Below are 25,077 nucleotides of genomic sequence, written 5' to 3'. Positions count from 1 at the left end.
TGAGAAAAATGTGACGAAAATTTTCAACTTGGCTATCATGTGTAAAATAATACAAGTGTTCGGTAAACAGGAAGTTGTCAAGTGATCAATCTGAAAACGCATCACACGGTATAGCTGACTTAGATAAACACTGAAACCAAATTTCAGAAATCATTGTATTGTAGTTCCTGAGAAAAATGTGACGAAAGTTTCATGGGACAGTTTCAACTTGGCTATCATGTGTAAAATAATACAAGTGTTCGGTAAACAGGAAGTTGTCAAGTGATCAATCTGAAAACGCATCACACGGTATAGCTGACTTAGATAAACCCTGAAACCAAATTTCAGAAATCCTTGTATTGTAGTTCCTGAGAAAAATGGGACGAAAGTTTCATGGGACGGACTGACTGACGGACGGACGGACTGACGGACTGAAGGACAGACAGAGGTAAAACAGTATACCCCCCTTTTTTAAAGCGGGGGTATAATAAAGCTGGGGTATAAATATGAACCCCCCCCAAAAAAAAAATTGGAAAAAAATCCCCCCAATTTTTTTTGAAACCCCTCCCCCCCATATGATTTTTTACCCCAAAACTCAATCACAGCCTTCCCTTTGTGGTATGGAACCTTGTTGTACAATTTAAGAGAGATCCATAAATGTAAACACAAGTTATTGTCTGGAAACTAGAAAAATGCTTGTTTTTGGGCCCTTTGTCTGCCCCTAATTCCTGAACGTTTAGGGCAATTACTCATTCAATCAATCCCACCCTTCCCTTTGTGATATTGAACCTTGTGGTTCCATTTCAGAGGGATCCATACACTTACACACAAGTTATTCTGGAAACTACAAAAATGCTGTAATTATGCTGTTGGTACCATAACCCCCAAAGTCAATCCCAACCTTCCTTTTGTGGTAAAATTTCATAGAGAGCCATTCACTTAAACCTAAGTTATTGTCTGGAAACCAAATGCGTCTTCTGACAATGACGCCAAGGCGGACATCATCATAAGCATTACGAGTAATGCTATAAACGCAAAAAAAATATTTTGCGGTCGTAATAAAATTCGGAATACAATATGGCTGTTTTCCCTAGTAAAGGACTGGTAGAGCGTGGAATCTACCCCCTCAAAATATTTGTATACGTACAATGAAAATTCTCGTTTTGAATGAATTACTCAATAAGAATAAATATTTGTTACACAGAATGAATGACAGAATTAATAAAAATTCAAAAATTGACATTTACCTATTATGGTTCTATATCCACAATTCAAGTATATCAAGAACCTCAAGAATTCAAATTTTGATGATAACAAACAGGAGTTTAATATTTTTGGAACACAAAATGGACCAGCTTTGAAAACATGCCCAAAATCGGCCAAAAATTAAAAATCTAAATGCACAGTTAGTCTGCATATGAAAGAAAAGCAATAATACCAATTTTGATGATATCAAAGTTTAATTTTGGATCCTTTTTCAATGTAGATCAATTTAAAAATGGGGCTCATTATCCAAAATAGTAGTACAAGGTTAGAACCCCAAAAATTAAAGACTTTTAATTAATCCAATTGAAATTGGTTAAAAGAATGTCTTTATTTTCAATTGAAGATTTCCTGCTATTGTGCAATATTGTGATATCATATTGTGCAATACTGTGCTATTGTGCAATACTGTACATGTGCAATTGAAGATTTCTTGCTACTGTGCAATACTGTGCTTTTGCGCAAAACTGTGCAATCAAAGATTTCTTGCTATTGCCCAATACTGTGCTATTGTACAATACTGTGCAATTGAAGATTTCTTGTTATTGCGCAATACTGTGATATTGCTCAATACAATGCTATTGTGCAATACTGAAAAAGATTTGTCTTTATTTTCATTTGAAGTTTTTCCTGCTATTGCACAATACTAAGCTATTGTGCCTGTGTAATTAAAGATTTCTTGCTATTGCCCAAATACTGTGCTATTGTACAATACTGTGCATTTGCGCAATACTGTGATATTGCGCAATACTGTGATATTGCCCAATACTGTGCCACTGCGCAAATCTGTGCTGTTGCGCAATACTGTGCTACTGCGCAATGGAAGATTTCTTGCTATTGCGCAATACTGTGCTATTTTGCAATACAGTGCTATTGAAGATTTCTTGCTATTGAGCAATACTTCTTGAAACTTTTTCAAAAAATTTTCAAAAATTTTAAAGAAAAAAATATGAACCCCCCCAAAACAATTTGAAAAAAAATTCCCCCAAACTCATTCCCAGCCTTCTCTTTGCGGTATGGAAACTTGTAGTACAATTTTATAGAAAGATCCATACACTAAAACACAAGTTATTGTCCAGAAACTACAAACATGCTTACTTTTGGCCCCTAATTCTTTAACTGTTGGTACCATAACCCCGATAATCAATCCCAACCTTTCTTTTTGTGATATTCAACCTTCTGGTAAAATTTCATAGAGACATCAATTAAACTAAATTGATTGTCAGGAAACCAAATGTGTCTTCGGACGATGACGCTGCTGACGACAACACCTACGACATTATAGCATTATATGAACGTGTGAAAATGCTGAAAACTGATTACTTTCCTTTGTTGTTTAAGTCAAAGGACCATAACTCTGTACAAAACTTCAGACTGGAACGAACTCCGAAATTGTTCTATAATTTGTCACGGTAAACCTAAAACTGTATAACAGCATCTGTAAGCATGACGACAAAAAGTGTGGAAAACTGATTACTTGCATGAATTTAAGAAGTCAAAGGACCTGCCATGTGAGGGACTTAAACTCATAACCTGAGTGTAAAAAGGCTAGCGATATATTTGTTTATCTAGTACACAGTGTTTAGTACCACTACCCATAAGAAACCCCATTTATCCAGTAGACAGTATTTAGTACCACTACCCGTAAGAAACCCCATTTATCCAGTACACAGTGTTTAGTAACACTACTTGTAAGAAACCCCATTTATCCAGTAGACAGTGTTTAGTACCATTACCCGTAAGAAATCCCATTAATCCAGTAATAACTGTACCATTACCTGTAAGAAACCCTATTTATCCAGTACACAGTGTTTAGTACCACTACTAGTAAGAAACCCCATTTATCCAGTACACAGTGTTTGGTAACACTACCCGTAAGAAACCCCATTTATCCAGTAGACAGTGTACCATTACCCGTAAGAAACCCCAATTTAATATCCAATACACAGTGTTTATAGTAACACTGCCCGTAAGAAACCCCATTTATCCAGTAGACAGTGTTTAGTACCACTACCTGTAAGAAACCCAATTTATCCAGTACAGAGTGTTAAGTATCACTACCCGTAAGAAACCTCATTAATCCAGTACAAAGTGTTTAGTACCACTACCCGTAAGAAACCTCATTAATCCAGTACAAAGTGTTTAGTACCACTACCCGTAAGAAACCCCATTTATCCAGTACACAGTGGTTAGTTAACACGTAAGAAACCTTATTTATCCAGTACACAGTGTTTAGTACCACTACCTGGAAGAAACCCCATTTATCCAGTAGACAGTGTACCATTATCTGTAAGAAACCCCAATTATCCAGTACACAGTGTTTAGTAACACTGCCCGTAAGAAACCCCATTTATCCAGTAGACAGTGTTTAGTACCACTACCTGTAAGAAACCCCATTTATCCAGTACACAGCGTTTAGTAACACTATTTGTAACAAGAGGCTCTCAAGAGCCTGAATCGCTCACCTTAATTCTTTTGGTTAAATCTCTCATCAATGATTATTTTGGCTTTTCAATTTATTTAAATGTTTTTTGGATCGTCCTATTTTCTTCAAAAGCCAAAAAAAATAATCATTTTCTCCTATGTTCTATTTTAGCCATAGTAGCTATGTTTCTTGACATACAAGGAAATAAATTATAAAATTTATACTAAATACTCTGAAACTCATTTAGCCTAAGTTTGGCTGAAATTGATACAGCAGTTTCAAAGGAGAAGATTTTTTAAAGTAAGTCAACATGATGAACAAATTGCGAAAAAAGTCCTTAAAGGACAATTACTCCTTAAGGGGTCAATTGACAATTTTGGTCAAATTGACTTAATTGAAGATCTTACTTTGCTGAACATCATTGCTGTTTACAGTTTGTTTCTATCTATAATTATATTCAAGATAATAAACAAAAACAGCAAAATTTCCTTAAAATTATCAATTCAGGGGCAGCAACCCAACAACAGGTTGTCTGATTCATCTGAAAATTTCAGGGCAGATACATTGTAGATCTTGACCTGATAAACAATATAACCCCAGGTCAGATTTGCTCTAAATGCTTTGGTTTTTGAGTTATAAGCCAAAAACTGCATTTGACCCCTATGTTCTATTTTTAGCAATGGCGACCATGTTTGTTGATAGATCATAACTTCGGATACAATTTACAAACAAGATACCCTAAGGATCATTCAGTTAAAGTTTGGAAGTATTTGGCCCAGTAGTTTCAGAGGAGAAGAATTTTGTAAAAGATTTTAAAGATTTACGAAAAATGGTTAAAAATTGACTATAAAGGGCAATAACTCCTAAAGGGGTCAACTGACCATTTCCGTCATTTGACTTATTTGTAAATCTTACTTTGCTGAACATTATTGCTGTTTACAGGGCCACACTTAAAAATATTTTGGTTTGCCCAAACCCTACCCAAGGTTGAGACAGTGGGTAGGTAGGTAGGCATTTTCTTTTTTTTCTAAAAAAAGAAATTGAAGTATCAGATGTTTATATGTCTTCATGCCTATTTGATTAAAAAAAAACTTCTTCAAATCAGGACAATAAAAGAATTTGAGTAGGCAGCTTTTTTCTGGTAGGTAGCGTTTGGGCAAACAAACCTATTATTTATTATGGCATAGTTTATCTCTATCTATAATAATATTAAGGATAATAACCAAAAACAGCAAAATTTCCTTAAAATTATCAATTCAGGGGCAGCAACCCAACAACAGGTTGTCTGATTGATCTGAAAATTTCAGGGCAGATAGATCTTGACCTAATAAACAATATAGCCCCAGGTCAGATTTGCTCTAAATGCTTTGGTTTTTGAGTTATAAGCCAAAAACTGCATTTGACCCCTATGTTCTATTTTTAGCAATGGCAACCATGTTTGTTGATAGATCTTAACTTCGGATACAATTTATAAATAAGATACCCTAAGGAACATTCAGTTAAATTTTGAAAGTATTTGGCCCAGTAGTTTCAGAGGAGAAGATTCTTGAAATAGTTTACGACGACAGACGACGGACGACAGACGACAGACGAGAGACGCCAAGCAATGGCATAAGCTCACTTGTCCCTTCGGGACAGGTGAGCTAAAAACCCCATTCATCCAGTAGACAGTGTTTAGTACCACTACCCGTAAGAAACCCCATTTTTCCAGTACACAGTGTTAAGTACCACTACACTTAAGAAACCCCATTTATCCAGTACACAGTGTTTAGTACTACTACACTTAAGAAACCCCATTTATCCAGTACACAGTGTTTAGTACCACTACCTGTAAGAAACCCCATTTATCAAGTAGACAGTGTACCATTATCTGTAAGAAACCCCAATTATCCAGTACACAGTGTTTAGTAACACTGCCCGTAAGAAACCCCATTTAACCAGTAGACAGTGTTTAATACCACTACCCATCAGAAACCCCATTTATCCAGTACACAGTGTTTAGTACCACTGCACGTAAGAAACCCCATTTATCAAGTACACAGTGTTTAGTACCACTACCTGTAAGAAACCCCATTTATCCAGGACACAGTGTTTAGTACCACTACCTGTAAGAAACCCCATTTATCCAAGACACAGTGTTTAGTACCACTACCTGTAAGAAACCCCATTTATGCAGTACACAGTGTTTAGTACCACTAACCGTAAGAAAACCCCATTTATCCAGTAGACAGTGTACTATTATCCGTAAGAAACCCCATTTATCCAGTACAAAGTGTTTAGTAACACTATTTGTAAAAAAAACATTTATCCAGTAGACAGTGTTTAGTACCACTACCCGTAAGAAACCCTATTTATATAGTACACAGTGTTTAGTAACACTACTTGTAAAAACACCATTTATCCAGTACACAGTGTTTAGTACCACTACACGTAATAAACCCTATTTATCCAGTAGACAGTGTTTAGTACCACTACCAGTAAGAAATCCCATTTATCATGTACACAGTGTTTAGTACCACTACCCGTAAGAAACCCCATTTATCCAGTACACAGTGTTTAGTAACACTACTTGTAAGAAACCCCATTTATCCAGTAGACAGTGTTTAGTACCACTACCCGTAAGAAACCCCATTAATCCAGTAAAAACTGTACCATTACCCGTAAGAAACCCCATTTATCCAGTACACAGTGTTTAGTACCACTACTAGTAAGAAACCCCATTTATCCAGTACACAGTGTTTGGTAACACTACCCGTAAGAAACCCCATTTATCCAGTAGACAGTGTACCATTACCCGTAAGAAACCCCAATTATCAAGTACACAGTGTTTAGTAACACTGCCCGTAAGAAACCCCATTTATCCAGTAGACAGTGTTTAGTACCATTACCTGTAAGAAACCCCATTTATCCAATACAGAGTGTTTAGTACCACTACCTGGAAGAAACCCCATTTATCCAGTAGACAGTGTACCATTATCTGTAAGAAACCCCAATTATCCAGTACACAGTGTTTAGTAACACTGCCCGTAAGAAACCCCATTAATCCAGTACAAAGTGTTTAGTACCACTACCCGTAAGAAACCCCATTTATCCAGCACACAGTGTTTAGTTAACACCTTAGAGACCCCATTTATCCAGTACACAGTGTTTAGTACCACTACCTGGAAGAAACCCCATTTATCCAGTAGACAGTGTACCATTATCTGTAAGAAACCCCAATTATCCAGTACACAGTGTTTAGTAACACTGCCCGTAAGAAACCCCATTTATCTAGTAGACAGTGTTTAGTACCACTACCCATCAGAAACCCCATTTATCCAATACACAGTGTTTAGTACCACTACCTGTAAGAAACCCCATTTATCCAGTACACAGCGTTTAGTAACACTATTTGTAACAAGAGGCTCTCAAGAGCCTGAATCGCTCACCTTAATTCTTTTGGTTAAATCTCTCATCAATGATTATTTTGGCTTTTCAATTTTTTTAAATGTTTTTTGGATCGTCCTATTTTCTTCAAAAGCCAAAAAAAAATAATCATGTTCTCCTATGTTCTATTTTAGCCATAGTAGCTATGTTTCTTGACATACAAGGAAATAAAATATAAAATTTATACTAAATACTCTGAAACTCATTTAGCCTAAGTTTGGCTGAAATTGATACAGCAGTTTCAAAGGAGAAGATTTTTTAAAGCAAGTCAACATGATGAACAAATTGCGAAAAAAGTCATTAAAGGGCAATAACTCCTTAAGGGGTCAATTGACAATTTTGATCATATTGACTTAATTGAAGATCTTACTTTGCTGAACATCATTGCTGTTTACAGTTTATTTCTATCTATAATTATATTCAAGATAATAAACAAAAACAGCAAAATTTCCTTAAAATTATCAATTCAGGGGCAGCAACCCAACAACAGGTTGTCTGATTCATCTGAAAATTTCAGGGCAGATACATTGTAGATCTTGACCTGATAAACAATATAACCCCAGGTCAGATTTGCTCTAAATGCTTTGGTTTTTGAGTTATAAGCCAAAAACTGCATTTGACCCCTATGTTCTATTTTTAGCAATGGCGACCATGTTTGTTGATAGATCATAACTTTGGATACAATTTACAAACAAGATACCCTAAGGATCATTCAGTTAAAGTTTGAAAGTATTTTGCCCAGTAGTTTCAGAGGAGAAGATTTTTGTAAAAGATACTAAGATTTACGAAAAATGATTCAAAAAATTGACTATAAAGGGCAATAACTCCTAAAGGGGTCAATTGACCATTTCCGTCATGTTGACTTATTTGTAAATCTTACTTTGCTGAACATTATTCCTGTTTACAGTTTATCTCTATCTATAATAATATTCAAGATAATAACCAAAAACAGCAAAATTTCCTTAAAATTACCAATTCAGGGGCAGCAACCCAACAGCGGGTTGTCTGATTCATCTGAAAATTTCAGGGAAGATAGATCTTGACCTGATAAACAATATTACCCCATGTCAGATTTGCTCTAAATGCTTTGGTTTTTGAGTTATAAGCCAAAAACTGCATTTGACCCCTATGTTCTATTTTTCGCAATGGCGACCATGTTTGTTGATAGATTAAGACTTCTGATACAATTTATAAATTAGATACCCTAAGGAACATTCAGTTAAAGTTTGAAAGTATTTGGCCCAGTAGTTTCAGAGGAGAAGATTCTTGAAATAGTTTACGACGACAGACAACGGACGACGGACGACAGACAACAGACGACAGACGACAGACAACAGACGCCAAGTGATGGCATAAGCTCACTTGTCCCTTCGGGACAAGTGAGCTAAAAACCCCATTCATCCAGTAGACAGTGTTTAGTACCACTACCCGTAAGAAACCCCATTTAAATAGTACACAGTGTTTTGTAACACTACTTGTAAAAACACCATTTATCCAGTACACAGTGTTTAGTACCACTACCCGTAATAAACCCCATTTATCCAGTACAGAGTGTTAAGTATCAATACCCGTAAGAAACCCCTTTAATCCAGTACAAAGTGTTTAGTACCACTACCCGTAAGAAACCCCATTTATCCAGTACACAGTGTTTAGTACCACTACACTTAATAAACCCCATTTATCCAGTACACAGTGTTTAGTACCACTACACTTAAGAAACCCCATTTATCCAGTACACAGTGTTTAGTACCACTACCTGGAAGAAACCCCATTTATCCAGTAGACAGTGTACCATTATCTGTAAGAAACCCCAATTATCCAGTACACAGTGTTTAGTAACACTGCCCGTAAGAAACCCCATTTAACCAGTAGACAGTGTTTAATACCACTACCCATCAGAAACCCCATTTATCCAGTACACAGTGTTTAGTACCACTGCACGTAAGAAACCCCATTTATCCAGTACAGAGTGTTAAGTATCACTACCCGTAAGAAACCCCATTAATCCAGTACAAAGTGTTTAGTACCATTACCCGTAAGAAACCCCATTTATCCAGTACACAGTGTTTAGTACCACTACACGTAAGAAACCCCAATTATCCAGTACACAGTGTTTAGTACCACTACCTGGAAGAAACCCCATTTATCCAGTAGACAGTGTACCATTATATGTAAGAAACCCCAATTATCCAGTACACAGTGATTAGTAACACTGCCCTTAAGAAACCCCATTTATCAAGAAGACAGTGTTTAGTACCACTGCACGTAAGAAACCCCATTTATCAAGTACACAGTGTTTAGTAACACTATTTGTAAAAACCCCATTTATTCAGTTGACAGTGTTTAGTACCACTACCCGTAAGAAACCCCATTTAAATAGTACACAGTGTTTTGTAACACTGCTTGTAAAAACACCATTTATCCAGTACACAGTGTTTAGTACCACTACCCGTAATAAACCCCATTTATCCAGTACAGAGTGTTAAGTATCACTACCCGTAAGAAACCCCATTAATCCAGTACAAAGTGTTTAGTACCACTACCCGTAAGAAACCCCATTTATCCAGTACACAGTGTTTAGTACCACTACACGTAAGAAACCCCATTTATCCAGTACACAGTGTTTAGTACCACTACCTGGAAGAAACCCCATTTATCCAGTAGACAGTGTACCATTATCTGTAAGAAACCCCAATTATCCAGTACACAGTGTTTAGTAACACTGCCCTTAAGAAACCCCATTTATCAAGAAGACAGTGTTTAGTAACACTACCTGTAAGAAACCCCATTTATCCAATACACAGTGTTTAGTACCACTACACGTAAGAAACCCCATTTATCAAGTACACAGTGTTTAGTACCACTACCTGTAAGAAACTCCATTTATCCAGTACACAGTGTTTAGTACCACTGCACGTAAGAAACCCCATTTATCAAGAAGACAGTGTTTAGTACCACTACCTGTAAGAAACCCCATTTATCCAGTACACAGTGTTTAGTACCACTGCACGTAAGAAACCCCATTTATCAAGTACACAGTGTTTAGTACCACTACCTGTAAGAAACCCCATTTATCCAGTACACAGTGTTTAGTACCACTACCTGTAAGAAACCCCATTTATCCAGTACAGAGTGTACCGTTACCCGTGAGAAACCCCATTTATCCAGGACACAGTGTTTAGTACCACTACCTGTAAGAAACCCCATTTATCCAGGACATGTACAGTGTTTAGTACCACTACCTGTAAGAAACCCCATTTATCCAGTACACAGTGTTTAGTACCACTACCCGTAAGAAACCCCATTTATCCAGTAGACAGTGTACCATTATCAGTAAGAAACCCCAATTATCCAGTACACAGTGTTTAGTAACACTGCCCTTAAGAAATCCCATTTATCCAGTAGACAGTGTTTAGTACCACTACCCGTAAGAAACCCCATTTATCCAGTACAAAGTGTTCAGTAACACTATTTGTAAAAAACCCATTTATCCAGTAGACAGTGTTTAGTACCACTACCCGTAAGAAACCCCATTTATATAGTACAGTGTTTAAAAGAGGGATGAAAGATACCAAAGGGACAGTCAAACTCATAAATCTAAAATAAACTGACAACGCCATGGCTAAAAATGAAAAAGACAAACAGAAAAACAATAGTACACATGACACAACATAGAAAACTAAAGAATAAACAACACGAACCCCACCAAAAACTAGGGGTGATCTCAGGTGCTCCGGATGGGTAAGCAGATCCTGCTCCACATGCGGCACCCGTCGTGTTGCTTATGTGATTACAAATTCGGTAAATAGTCTAATTCGGTTAGGTAGGTCAAATTCATGAAAGGGAAGGGGATTGTAGTTACGACGTGAGGAACATATCCGATATCATTTGTGAAATGGTTATTCCATATCGGTCAACCAACTCGTGATGGCGTCTGTAAAATTTACGAAGGGATGATTTCAACTTCACCATTTGGAACTCTTGATTTAATAGCTTCCTTGTGAGCAGTAACCCTCTATCAAGAAAATCATGATAGGAAATGCAAGCACGGGAATATCGTATCAATTGAGAGATATATACCCCGTATGCAGGTGCTGCTGGAATGTTGCTACTTAGAAATGGAAAGTTCACAATTGGAAAGCTGAAATCATCTCTTTTGTCGTAAAGTTTTGTCTTCAACCGACCCTCATTGTCAATTTCTACATGTAAGTCAAGATATGAAGCTGACTTAACTGTATCTGTAGTATCCTTTATCTCCAATTCGATGGGATAGATGCGTTCCACATAGTCACCAAATTTTGAATTGTTTAGTGAAAGAACGTCATCTATATAGCGGAAAGTAGAGTTAAAGGATATTGCTAACTTCTCATCTTTCTTCCTAAGAAGTTCCTGCATGAAGTCAGCCTCATAATAATAAAGAAACAAGTCAGCAAGTAGAAGGGCACAGTTTGTTCCCATTGGGATGCCGACAGTCTGTTGAAAAACCCGTCCTCCGAACGTAACAAATATGTTGTCAATCAAGAAATCAAGCATCTTGATAATATCGGTTTCAGAGAATTTTTTGTTTGAATCAGAGTGATTCTTTACAAAGTAGGATTTATCCCTCCCTAAGACAAGATACTTGTATCTACGTTGGCCATTCTTTTTTATGAAGCAAAGTAATACCAACTCTTTTAATTTGTCTTTAAGTTTGGAATGTGGAATACTTGTGTAAAGAGTAGAGAAGTCAAATGTTTTAATACTGTTACAAGATGAAAGAGAGTTAGATTGTATGTACTCTAAAAGATCTTTGGAATTTTTAAGTATCCACATCTGATTCACGCCACCTCTAGAATAGGCAGTTTCACAATAACTTTGAAGCCCGTCTTTGATTGCTGATAAAATGGATGTTAATAATTTAGAAAGAGGTTTTGTGGAGCACTTGGAAGACCCAGCAATATACCGCTGTTTGTAAGGACACTTATGTAGTTTAGGTATCCAATACAGTGATGGAAGATCCAGTTCTTCATCTTTGGTTGAAATACCAAAGGAACAAAGAACAGACCTATGATTATCCAGGATTTCCTCTTTGGTAAGTGTCGTGAGGGTATATGTTGAGTTTCCAAGTGAATTGTCTATACCTAATTCGTTTATCAAGCAATTAATGTAATGACTTTTACAGACAAAAACGATGTTATTTGGGGCTTTGTCTGCGGGGACAACAACATATTTATCATGGAGGTCGGATAGGTGTTTAGCAACATTTGGGTCTTTAAAAATTGACGTAGCATAGGCATTGATGGACAGATTCAGTTTCTTAATTCTGATTTGTATTAAGGACCTCACTGCCTTTATCCATTCGGATAGAGTGTCTACGTCTTCCTTCGCACGCTTAGCCCATTGCCTGGCATAATCCTCGACTGAATCCATCAACATTTTAAAGTTGTATTTCCAATTGATGGATTTAGGCTCACGATATTTCGGACCTTTCGATAACACGTTACGTAGAGAAGTGTTATTAACAATGTTAAGGTCACCGGTAATAACGTGGCCAGCGGGATTATATATGAATTGGGAACTAGCACAAGTGCAATCAGGAGGTTTAGACTTGAAGTCGTCAATATCGAAATCCTGCAAAACGCGTTTGTAATTGAAAATTTTAGTTGCAATAGGTTTGGTATAGGTATAAGAAATTATTGGTACAGACTGGTCTTTAAAATAAGGAGGTATTTTCGATTGAACTAATTTATGATGAAGGATATTGCCAAGGTTGACGCCATCGAGACCTTTGTTGGCAAAGGAAAGATTTAGAAAATATCTTTTCTCTTTTTCATCTTTTCCAATGCGAACTGGCTTGAAAAGTCTGTGACTTGCAATATCCGAAATTATAGCTTGAAGTTTGTATTGGTTTGAATGAGGGTTTGTAACAGTGGATTCTAAACATAAATTGAACAGAGAATGAAGTTTTGAAAGGGGTAATGAATAAAGTTTCGTGCGAATATGATGAATACCTAACGGTTTTTGTATGAATGGCAGCAAGTCATTAATAGAGACATCATGCAGAGAGGGTGATGTATAATGACGATGACCATGACTGCGTCTACGTCGAGGAGTCGAGTTGAAAATATTCATCACATTCACCGAGTTACACGAAGGACTAGATAGAATACCTATACCATCAATTTTGTCATTGCAGCCATACGGTGTTGCAGTTCCCAATTGTAGTAACACTACTTGTAAAAACACCATTTTTCCAGTACACAGTGTTTAGTACCACTACCCGTAAGAAACCCCATTTATCCAGTACACAGTGTTTAGTACCACTACCAGTAAGATACCCCATTGATCCAGTACACAGTGTTTAGTATCACTACCCGTAAGAAACCCCATCTATCCAGTACAAAGTGTACCGTTACCCGTAAGAAACCCCATTTATCCAGTACACAGTGTTTAGTACCACTACCCGTAAGAAACCCCATTTATCCAGTAGACAGTGTACCATTATCCGTAAGAAACCGCAATTATCCAGTACACAGTGTTTAGTAACACTGCCCGTAAGAAACCCCATTTATCCAGTAGACAGTGTTTAGTACCACTACCCGTAAGAAACCCCATTTATCCAGTACACAGTGTTTAGTACCACTACACGTAAGAAACCCCATTGATCCAGTACACAGTGTTTAGTACCACTACCTGGAAGAAACCCCATTTATCCAGTACACAGTGTTTAGTACCACTACACGTAAGAAACCCCATTTATCCAGTAGACAGTGTTTAGTACCACTATCTGTAAGAAACCCCAATTATCCAGTACACAGTGTTTAGTAACACTGCCCGTAAGAAACCCCAACTACATGTATCCAGAAGACAGTGTTTAGTACCACTGCACGTAAGAAACCCCATTTATCAAGTACACAGTGTTTAGTACCACTACCTGTAAGAAACCCCATTTATCCAGTACACAGTGTTTAGGTACCAGTCTTGTATTACAACTCCAATTTCCGGTGCATGTCAAAACATGGAGGGAAACAAAATAGTGCATTTTTTTCTGAATTTTTTTCTGAACTAAATTTTTTCTGTTTGATTATAGGTTTATGCTGAATTGAAACATATATATAGACTTTAAAAAAAATTCTTGCATCTTTTGGGGATATCAATCCAGGAAAGTGGAAGGATATCATGTTTACTGGAAGTGGTGCGGCCTAGTTAAAATAGCAAACAGAAAGTAGAAAAAAAATGTTTTGACTTCAGGATTGCGTAACTTTTTATTCTTCGTGGCAACACCCCCTTTTTTTTTCGATAAATCACAATTTCACATTAGTACATACATGATATGAACATGAAATTTTTTTTCTATGTAGCATTTTTTATTTTTTTATTTTCAAAGATCAGCTGTTTAACATGTAAACCCTATGGAGCAGTCAATTACAATACTGCAACCTGCATAGGGTAATTTTTTCATATGTTCACTGCAAGAAAGTAGCTCATGTGGACTTGTGTGTGCCCAGAATGATAAAACATCATGATGTAAGAACTTTTTCAGAGAAAAAAATTATGGGGTATCAAGTTACACTGAAAAAACTGAAATTATGTAATAATTATGCATTTTCATACCAGACACCATTCAAAAGTATTAATAGATATAAAGCACAACAGTTTGAGGAAAATTGAGATTTTGATGGTATTACATACATGATTTTTAATTAAAAAGAACATAGAGAGATTTTTTTCTCAATGAAATCTTCTTCTTATGATGCAATTTTTAGTTGCACAGTTTTATTGAAAATAAGAGCAAAGTTGAAGAGACAGCTACATACAAAAGTACTGTTTTTTCTTTAGGGTTATTATTTTCATGGCTCAATTGTTGACATTTAGGTAGAATATGTATAAAATGAACTTTTGGTGAAAAGATTTTCACAAAATGTTCATTTTTCATGAGTCTATACTTCTTTTACTGTCTGCGGCACTGCATGGTTAATTGAAATTTCCATATTTGGGTTAAAATTTTGTTTAAAAAGTAGAATTTTTCTAAAACTATCCATCATGACATGGATTTTTGTGATTAGGTGTTACAAGTAATCAATATTCTTACCAAAAACACTAACTTGAGTATTCCTTTTGCTTTTTCTTGAATTTTATTTTCAATTTTATATGCATTAATGGGTCAAGTACAGTCTAAAAACCATGATATAGTAGGCATGTATAAAGACCAGTATAGTCAAACAAGAGAAAGGTATGGCCTTTCTTGTGTCCAGATAGTTGTATTGTAGCAAATTCTTCAATATAAAAAAGTTTTGGGTAGCTTTTCAATTTTGACTGAAACAAGAGGCCCACTTGTGTAGATTTCATTGAAAAAAGGGGGAGGGTAAACTATTGAATGTGGTTCATTTAAACAGGAGGAAAAAAATCAAAATAATAGATCAGAACACTCTTCTAGCTCCACAGTATCCAAATAATAGAAAAATATTCATGAAGATAGACTAGAATGAGATTTACAGATCATTTAGTAGACATGACTGATTTCCAAATTTTGCCTGTTTTCAGAAAGGGGTACTGCTTTAATAGTGGGGTTATTTTTATTAATATAGCCAAACAGTTCTAATAATGGCATTGTTTATGTTCAAATATGGCTACTGAATGAAACTAAGTAAATGAATTATTTTTTTAAGACATTTCATTAATGTTATAGGTAACAGTCTTGTATTACAACTCCAATTTCCGGTGCATGTCAAAACATGGAGGGAAACAAAATAGTGCATTTTTTTCTGAATTTTTTTCTGAACTAAATTTTTTCTGTTTGATTATAGGTTTATGCTGAATTGAAACATATATATAGACTTTAAAAATTTCTTGCATCTTTTGGGGATATCAATCCAGGAAAGTGGAAGGATATCATGTTTACTGGAAGTGGTGCGGCCTAGTAAAAATAGCAAACAGAAAGTAGAAAAAAAATGTTTTGACTTCAGGATTGCACAACTTTTTATTCTTCGTGGCAACACCCCCTTTTTTTCCGATTAAACCACAATTTCACATTAGTACATACATGATATGAACATGAAATTTTTTTTCTATGTAGCATTTTTTATTTTTTTATTTTAAAAGATCAGCTGTTTAACATGTAAGCCTATGGAGCAGTCAATTACAAGACTGCAACCTTTAGTACCACTACCTGTAAGAAACCCCATTTATCCAGTACACAGTGTTTAGTACCACTACCTGTAAGAAACCCTATTTATCCAGGACACAGTGTTTAGTACCACTACCAGTAAGAAACCCCATTTATCCAGTACACAGTGTTTAGTACCACTACCCGTAAGAAACCCCATTTATCCAGTAGACAGTGTACCATTATCCGTAAGAAACCGCAATTATCCAGTACACAGTGTTTAGTAACACTGCCCGTAAGAAACCCCATTTATCCAGTAGACAGTGTTTAGTACCACTACCCGTAAGAAACCCCATTGATCCAGTACACAGTGTTTAGTACCACTACCTGGAAGAAACACCATTTATCCAGTACACAGTGTTTAGTACCACTACACGTAAGAAACCCCATTTATCCAGTAGACAGTGTTTAGTACCACTACCCGTAAGAAACCCCATTTATCCAGTACAAAGTATACCGTTACTCTTAAGAAACCCCATTTATCCAGTACACAGTGTTTAGTACCACTGCCTGTAAGAAACCCAATTTATCCAGTACACAGTGTTTAGTACCACTGCCTGTAAGAAACCCAATTTATCCAGTACACAGTGTTTAGTACCACTACCCGTAAGAAACCCCATTTATCCAGTACAAAGTATACCGTTACTCTTAAGAAACCCCATTTATCCAGTACACAGTGTTTAGTACCACTGCCTGTAAGAAACCCCATTTATGCAGCACACAGTGTTTAGTAACAATGCCTGTAAGAAACCCCTTTTATCCAGTACACAGTGTTTAGTACCACTACCAAAAAGAAACCCCATTTATCCAGTACACAGTGTTTAGTACCACTACCCGTAATAAACTCCATTTATCCAGAACACAGTGTTAAGTACCACTGCCCGTAAGAAACCCCTTTTATCCAGTACACAGTGTTTAGTACCACTACCTGTAAGAAACCCCATTTATCCAGTACACAGTGTTTAGAACCACTGCACGTAAGAAACCCCATTGATCCAGTACACAGTGTTTAGTACCACTACCCGTAAGAAACCCCATTTATCCAGTACAAAGTATACAGTTACTCTTAAGAAACCCCATTTATCCAGTACACAGTGTTTAGTACCACTGCCTGTAAGAAACCCAATTTATCCAGTACACAGTGTTTAGTACCACTACCAGTAGGAAACCCCATTTATCCAGTAGACAGTGCACCATCATCCCTAAGAAACCCCAATTGTCCAGTACTCAGTGTTTAGTAACACTGCCCGTAAGAAACCACATTTATCCAGTAGACAGTGTTTAGTACCACTACCAGTAAGAAACCCCATTTATCCAGTACAAAGTGTTTAGGAACACTATTTGTAAAAACCCAATTTATCTAGTAGACAGTGTTTAGTACTTCTACCCGTAAGAAACCCCATTTAAATAGTACACAGTGTTTGTAACACTAGCTACTACTTGTAAAAACACCATGTATCCAGTACACAGTGTTTAGTACCACTACCTGTAAGAAACCCCATTTATCCAGTACACAGTGTTTAGTACCACTACCCGTAAGAAACCCCATTTATCCAGTAGACAGTGTACCATTATCCGTAAGAAACCACAATTATTAAGTACACTGTGTTTAGTTTAGTAACACATTTAGTAACTAATTTATCCAGTAGACAGTGTTTAGTACTACTACCCGTAAGAAACCCCATTTAAATAGTACACAGTGTTTGTAACACTACTTGTAAAAACACCATGTATCCAGTACCCAGTGTTTAGTACCACTACCAAAAAGAAACCCCATTTATCCAGTACACAGTGTTTAGTACCACTACCCGTAGGAAACCCCATTTATCCAGTACACAGTGTTTAGTACCACTATCTGTAAGAAACCCCATTTATCCAGTACACAGTGTTTAGTACCACTTCCCGTAAGAAACCCCATTTATCCAGTACACAGTGTTTAGTACCACTACCCGTAAGAAACCCCATTTATCCAGTACACAGTGTTTAGTACCACTCCCCGTAAAAAAAAACATTTATCCAGTACACAGTGTTTAGTACCACTACCCGTAAGAAACCCCATTTATCAAGAACACAGTGTTAAGTACTACTGCACGTAAGAAACCCCTTTTATCCAGTACACAGTGTTTAGTACCACTACCTGTAAGAAACCCCATTAATCCAGTAGAAAGTGTACCATTACCCGTAAGAAACCCCATTAATCCAGTACACAGTGTTTAGTAACACTACCCGTAAGAAACCCCATTTATCCAGTACACAGTGTTTGGTAACACTACCCGTAAGAAACCCCATTTATCCAGAACACAGTGTTAAGTACCACTGCACGTAAGAAACCCCTTTTATCCAGTACACAGTGTTTAGTACCACTACCTGTAAAAAACCCCATTTATCCAGTACACAGTGTTTAGTACCACTGCCCGTAAGAAACACCATTGATCTAGTACACAGTGTTTAGTACCACTACCCGTAAGAAACCCCATTTATCTAGTACAAAGTGTACCGTTACCCTTAAGAAACCCCATTTATCCAGTACACAGTGTTTAGTACCACTACCTGTAAGAAACCCCATTTATCCAGTAAACAGTGTGTAGTACCACTGCACTTAAGAAACCCCATTTATGCAGTACACAGTGTTTAGTACCACTACCCGTAAGAAACCCCATTAATGCAGTACAAAGTGTACCACTACCTGTTAGAAACCCCATTTATCCAGTACACAGTGTTTAGTACCACTGCCCGTAAGAAAACCTATTTATCCAGTAGACAGTGTACCATTATCCGTAAGAAATTCCAATTATCCAGTACACAGTGTTTAGTAACACTGCCCGTAAGAAACCCCATTTATCCAGTACACAGTGTTTAGTACCACTACCTGAAAGAAACCTCATTTATCCAGTACACAGTGTTTAGTACCACTACCTGTTAGAAACCCCATTTATCCAGTACACAGTGTTTAGTACCACTGCCCGTAAGAAAACCTATTTATCCAGTAGACAGTGTACCATTATCCGTAAGAAATTCCAATTATCCAGTACACAGTGTTTAGTAACACTGCCCGTAAGAAACCCCATTTATCCAGTACACAGTGTTTAGTACCACGACCTGTAAAAAAAAGATTTATCCAGTAGACAGTGTACTATATCTGTAAGAAACCCCAATTATCCAGTACACAGTGTTTAGTAACACTGCCCGTAAGAAACCCCATTTATCCAGTAGACAGTGTTTAGTACCACATTTTACCACTACCTGTAAGAAACCCCATTTATCCAGTACACAGTGTTAAGTACCACCACCCGTAAGAAACCCCATTAATCCAGTAGAAAGTGTACCATTACCCGTAAGAAACCCCATTAATCCAGTACACAGTGTTTAGTACCACTACCCGTAAGAAACCCCATTTATCCAGTACACAGTGTTTGGTAACACTACCCGTAAGAAACTCAATTTATCCTGCAGACAGTGTACCATTACCCAACAGAAACCCCAATTATCCAGTACACAGTGTTTAGTACCACTACCCGTAAGAAACCCCATTTATCCAGTACACAGTGTTTAGTAACACTACTTGTAAAAACCCCATTTATGCAGTACACAGTGTTTAGTACCACTACCCGTAAGAAACCCCAATTATCCAGTACACAGTGTTTAGTACCACTGCCCATGAGAAACCCAATTTATCCAGTACACAGTGTTTAGTACCACTACCCGTGATAAACCCCATTTATCCAGTACAAAGTGTACCATTATCCGTAAGAAATTCCAATTTATCCAGTACACAGTGTTTAGTACCACTACCCGTAAGAAACCCCATTTATTTAGTACACAGTGTTAAGTACCACTGCCCGTAAGAAAACCCATTTATCCAGTAGACAGTGTACCATTATCCGTAAGAAATTCCCATTATCCAGTAAATAGTATTTAGTAACACTGCCCGTAAGAAACCCCATTTATCCAGTAGACAGTGTTTAATACCACTACCCGTAAGAAACCCCATTTATCCAGTACACAGTGTTTAGAACCACTGCACGTAAGAAACCCCATTTATCCAGTACACAGATTTAGTACCACTACCTGTAAGAAACCTCATTTATCCAGTACAAAGTGTTTAGTAACACTATTTGTAAAAACCCCATTTATCCAGTAGACAGTGTTTAGTACCACTTCCCGTAAGAAACCCCATTTATATAGTACACAGTGTTTAGTAACACTTCTAGTAAAAACACCATTTATCCAGTACACAGTGTTTAGTATCATTACCCGTAAGAAACCCCATTTATCCAGTACACAGTGTTTAGTACCACTACCCGTAATAAACCCCATTTATCCAGTACAGAGTGTTAAGTATCACTACTGGTAAGAAACCCCATTAATCCAGTACAAAGTGTTTAGAAACTATCCGTAAGAAACCCCATTTATCCAGTACACAGTGTTTGGTAACACTACCCGTAAGAAACCCCATTTATCCAGTATACAGTGTACCATTACCCGTAGGAAACCCCATTTATCAAGTAGACAGTGTTTGGTAACACTACCCGTAAGAAACCCGATTTATCCAGTACACAGTGTTTAGTAAAACTACCTGTAAGAAACCCCATTAATCCAGTATACAGTGTACCATTACCCGTAAGAAACCCCATTTATTCAGTATAAAGTGTACCATTATCCGTAAGAAATTCAAATTATCCAGTACACAGTGTTTAGTAACACTGCCCGTAAGAAACCCCATTTATCCAGTAGACAGTGTTTAGTAACACTATTTGTAAAAACCCCATTTATTCAGTAGACAGTGTTTAGTACCACTACCCGTAAGAAACCCCATTTAAATAGTACACAGTGCTTTGTAACACTACTTGTAAAAACACCATTTATCCAGTACACAGTGTTTAGTACCACTACCCGTAATAAACCCCATTTATCCAGTACAGAGTGTTAAGTATCACTGCCGGTAAGAAACCCCATTAATCCAGTACAAAGTGTTTAGTACCACTACCTGTAAGAAACCCCATTTATCCAGTACACAGTGTTTGGTAACACTACCCGTAAGAAACCCCATTTATCCAGTATACAGTGTACCATTACCCGTAGGAAACCCCATTTATCCAGTAGACAGTGTTTGGTAACACTACCCGTAAGAAACCCCATTTATCCAGTACACAGTGTTTAGTAACACTACCCGTAAGAAACCCCATTAATCCAGTATACAGTGTACCATTACCCGTAAGAAACCCCATTTATTCAGTAGACAGTGTTTAGTACCACTCCCCTTAAGACAACCAGTTTGACTAAACAATTTTAGTTAGGTGCGAGTCCGAAGAATACCTTAAACATTGTAGCAGATCCAAATGAGTTTATTTTTAATTTGAAAAGTTTACAGGACTAAAAATGAAGAAAAAAAAACATTTGCTTTCAGTGTCCTCCTTTTGGATTTATTTGGTGTAATAACTCTTAACACTTTGATATTTTGAAAAAAAAATCGTAATTGCACTACGTGACATTGTTGTTTTAAATGTCCATATCCTAAAATGTGGCATGGGTTTGCTCATTGTTGAAGGTTGTACAGTGACCTATAGTTGTTAATGTCTGTGTCATTTGGTCTCTTGTGAAGAGTCGTCTCATTTATGGCAATCATACCACATCTTCTAATGTTATGTATGGTACATCAATAAATATTGATTTCAGGTTATTCTGTTTAAAAGTAAGAATTTATTACATATATGTACCTGCAAGTATTCCACTACTTCAAACTTCAGTTTTGCTACTGCCAGATCATATGGAGTTTTACCCTGAAATCAGTGAGACATATATATCAATGGATCTCTTTTATAACACTTATCTTACAGTACATTTATACCAGTAACATCTGAGTGGTATTTTATTTATCATGTGACCCCCTCAGCTCTGATTACCACTTCATACCAGTAACATCTGAGTGGTATTTGATTTATCATGTGACCCCCTCAGCTCTGATCACCACTTCCAGGGTTTCCCCTGGGTCAATTATTTTTTTCGCCACCTCTTTCGCCAAAACAATGTATTTTTCGCCACTTTGATTTTTTTTTCGCCAAGTAACACAAATATATTTTTCTTTCAAAAATTTCCTTTTTTTTCCAGCCACCCTTCTCCTAATTAAGAAGTGGTTTTTACAACAAAACGAAGCATCTTATCACTTGGAATTGATCCCTCGTGTAAGTGAAGTCAATTCATTGAAGGGTTACTCTCATGCCAACCTTTTGAATAGATTTCTTCATAACGACAGTTTTCTTTTCTAGACCATCGTAAATAAGTAAAACTATATGCTTGAAACACGTGTGTCACTGAACACTGATACGATTTTGAAGTACACACTGAAATCAATGATCTATATGAAAGTTAAATGATAAAATTTTAAATCAGAGACTTTTCTTGCTTTTTATCATTTTTCGTCATAACAACAATTTTCTTTTCTAGACTATCATTAAAAGAAGGAGAGGAAGCGTAAAAATTTTGCAAACACGTGCGTCGCAAAGTTGCTAATAAATCCCTTTTGTGACATGTAACAGAAGCCATATTATTTTGTCATATCATAAAATCAACACCATTATTAATTAGTCCTTTGATGTCGATAGCTATGAAAGCAATCAGCTGATTATTGATTTTCTGTCAAAATCTTAACGAGTTCAAGGTGAATTCCGAGTATTGTCTGATAGGTAAAGTTAGAGAAACCCGGAAAAAGTAAATAAACAAGATGGCTGAAAATAAAACGTTATATATATTTCTTTCGCCAAATTCTTTCACCAATGACGAATTTTAGACGACACAATTATTATTTTTTCGCAAATTGCGAAAATGGCGAGCGCCAGCAGAAACCCTGACCACTTCATACCAGTAACAGCAGAGTGGTAGTTTATTTATTTTGTGAGCCCTCAGCTCCGATTATTACTTCATGAACTTAGTTACATATTTCAATAAGCTGCAACTTAGAGTTGCTGAGAAAAAAAGTGACCAAACTTTCATATATGACAGAAAAAGAGGTAATATATAACTTGTATGCTCCGTGTTAAGCAGGGAATAAAAAGTGTTCAAGTAAATTAGTGTCTCTGTGTTGATTGCTGCTTAATGACCAGTGGCAAATATTAAATGCATAATCTTACAATAACACTATTTTTCTCAACTTTGTATTAGAATGACATGTTAACTCAAGCAATCTAGCTCAAATAGCCGCAGTTCACAAAAATAAATGTCATCATACTCTGATTCGGAAATTTTTTCACCTAATTTCTGTCATTGTGTCATTTTGATATAACTTAAAAGTTGGTGCCCTTTTTACAAAAACTAGAGGCTCTAAAGAGCCTGTGTCGCTCACCTTGGTCTATGTGCATATTAAACAAAGGACACAAATGGATTCATGACAAAATTGTATTTTGGTGATGGTGATGTGTTTGAAGTTCTTACTTACTGAACGTTCTTGCTTCTTACAATTATATCTATAATGAACCTTGCCCATTAGTAACAGAGAAAAATATTTGGTAAAAATTTACATAAATTTACCGAATTAATGAAAATTGTTTAAAATTGACTATAAAGGGCAATAACTCCTTAAGGAGTCAATTAACCATTTAGGTCATGTTGACTTATTTGTAGATCTTACTTTGCTGAACATTATTGCTGTTTACAGTTTATCTCTATCTATAATAGTATTCAAGATAATAACCAAAAACGGCACAATTTCTTTAAAAATTACCAATTGGAGGGCAGCAAGCCAACAACCGATTGTCCAATTCATCTGAAAATTTCAGGGCAGATAAATATTGACCTGATAAACATTTTTATCCATGTCAAATTTCCTCAAAATGCTTTGTTTTTTTAGTTATAAGCCCAAAACTGCATTTTACCCCTATGTTCTATTTTTAGCCGTGGCGGCCATCTTGGTTGGTTGACCGAGTCACGCCACACATTTTTTAAATTAAATACCCCAAAGATGATTGTGGCCAAGTTTGGATTAATTTGGCTCAGTAGTTTCAGAGGAGAAGATTTTTGTAAAAGATTACTTCGATTTATGAAAAATGGTTAAAAATTGACTATAAAGGGCAATAACTCCTAAAGGGGTCAACTGACCATTTCGGTCATGTTGACTTATTTGTAAATTTAACTTTGCTGAACATTATTACTGTTTACAGTTTATCTCTATCTATAATAATATTCAAGATAATAACCAAAAACAGCAAAATTTCCTCAAAATTACCAATTCAGGGGCAGCAACCCAACAACAGGTTAACCGATTCATCTGAAAATTTCAGGGCAGATAGATCTTGACCTGATAAACATTTTTACCCCCATGTCAGATTTCCTCTAAATGCTTTGGTTTTTGAGTTATAAGCCAAAAACTGCATTTAACCCCTATGTTCTATTTTTAGCCGTGGCGGCCATCTTGGTTAGATGACCGGGTCATGCCACACATTTTTTAAACTAGATACCCCAATGATGCTTGTGGCCAAGTTTGGTTTGATTTGGCCCAGTAGTTTCAGAGGAGAAGATTTTTGTAAAAGTTAACGATGACGGACGACGACGGACGACGGACGCCAAATGATGAGAAAAGCTCACTTGGCCCTTCGGGCCAGGTGAGCTAAAAAAGAATGTCAAAATCACATTACTGCACCAGTATGCTCACTCGTAGCATCGACAGTTAAATTCTAAATATTTAAAGCCTCGCGTTTAAATTTGAACATTTAACTGTCTCGAGTGGATAAATATCGTATTACACTCGAGACAGTGGTAGAATCTATATGCATCTAGACAGGTCCATAATAAATCATCTTATCTCAAATTTGCCAGAAATATCACTAAGATATGTGTTGTATCTTGG

General features: G+C 36.5%; 1 protein-coding gene across 1 annotated transcript in view; it reads right to left on the bottom strand.

The window, feature by feature from the left end:
* LOC134691415 (uncharacterized) overlaps window positions 1-22,014 on the bottom strand; it is a 328,275-nt gene extending 306,261 nt beyond the window's left edge. The window contains exon 1 of the mRNA XM_063551940.1: window positions 21,956-22,014. The gene's annotated coding sequence lies outside the window, so the exon portion shown is untranslated. The remainder of the gene's footprint in view (window positions 1-21,955) is intronic.
* Window positions 22,015-25,077: the final 3,063 nt, after the last annotated feature.

Source organism: Mytilus trossulus, chromosome 11, assembly GCF_036588685.1.
Source record: "Mytilus trossulus isolate FHL-02 chromosome 11, PNRI_Mtr1.1.1.hap1, whole genome shotgun sequence".
In the NCBI taxonomy this organism is placed as follows: Eukaryota; Metazoa; Mollusca; class Bivalvia; order Mytilida; family Mytilidae; genus Mytilus; species Mytilus trossulus.
The sequence above is the reverse complement of the archived record's forward strand: the minus strand, read 5'-3'. Positions and strand labels throughout refer to the sequence as shown.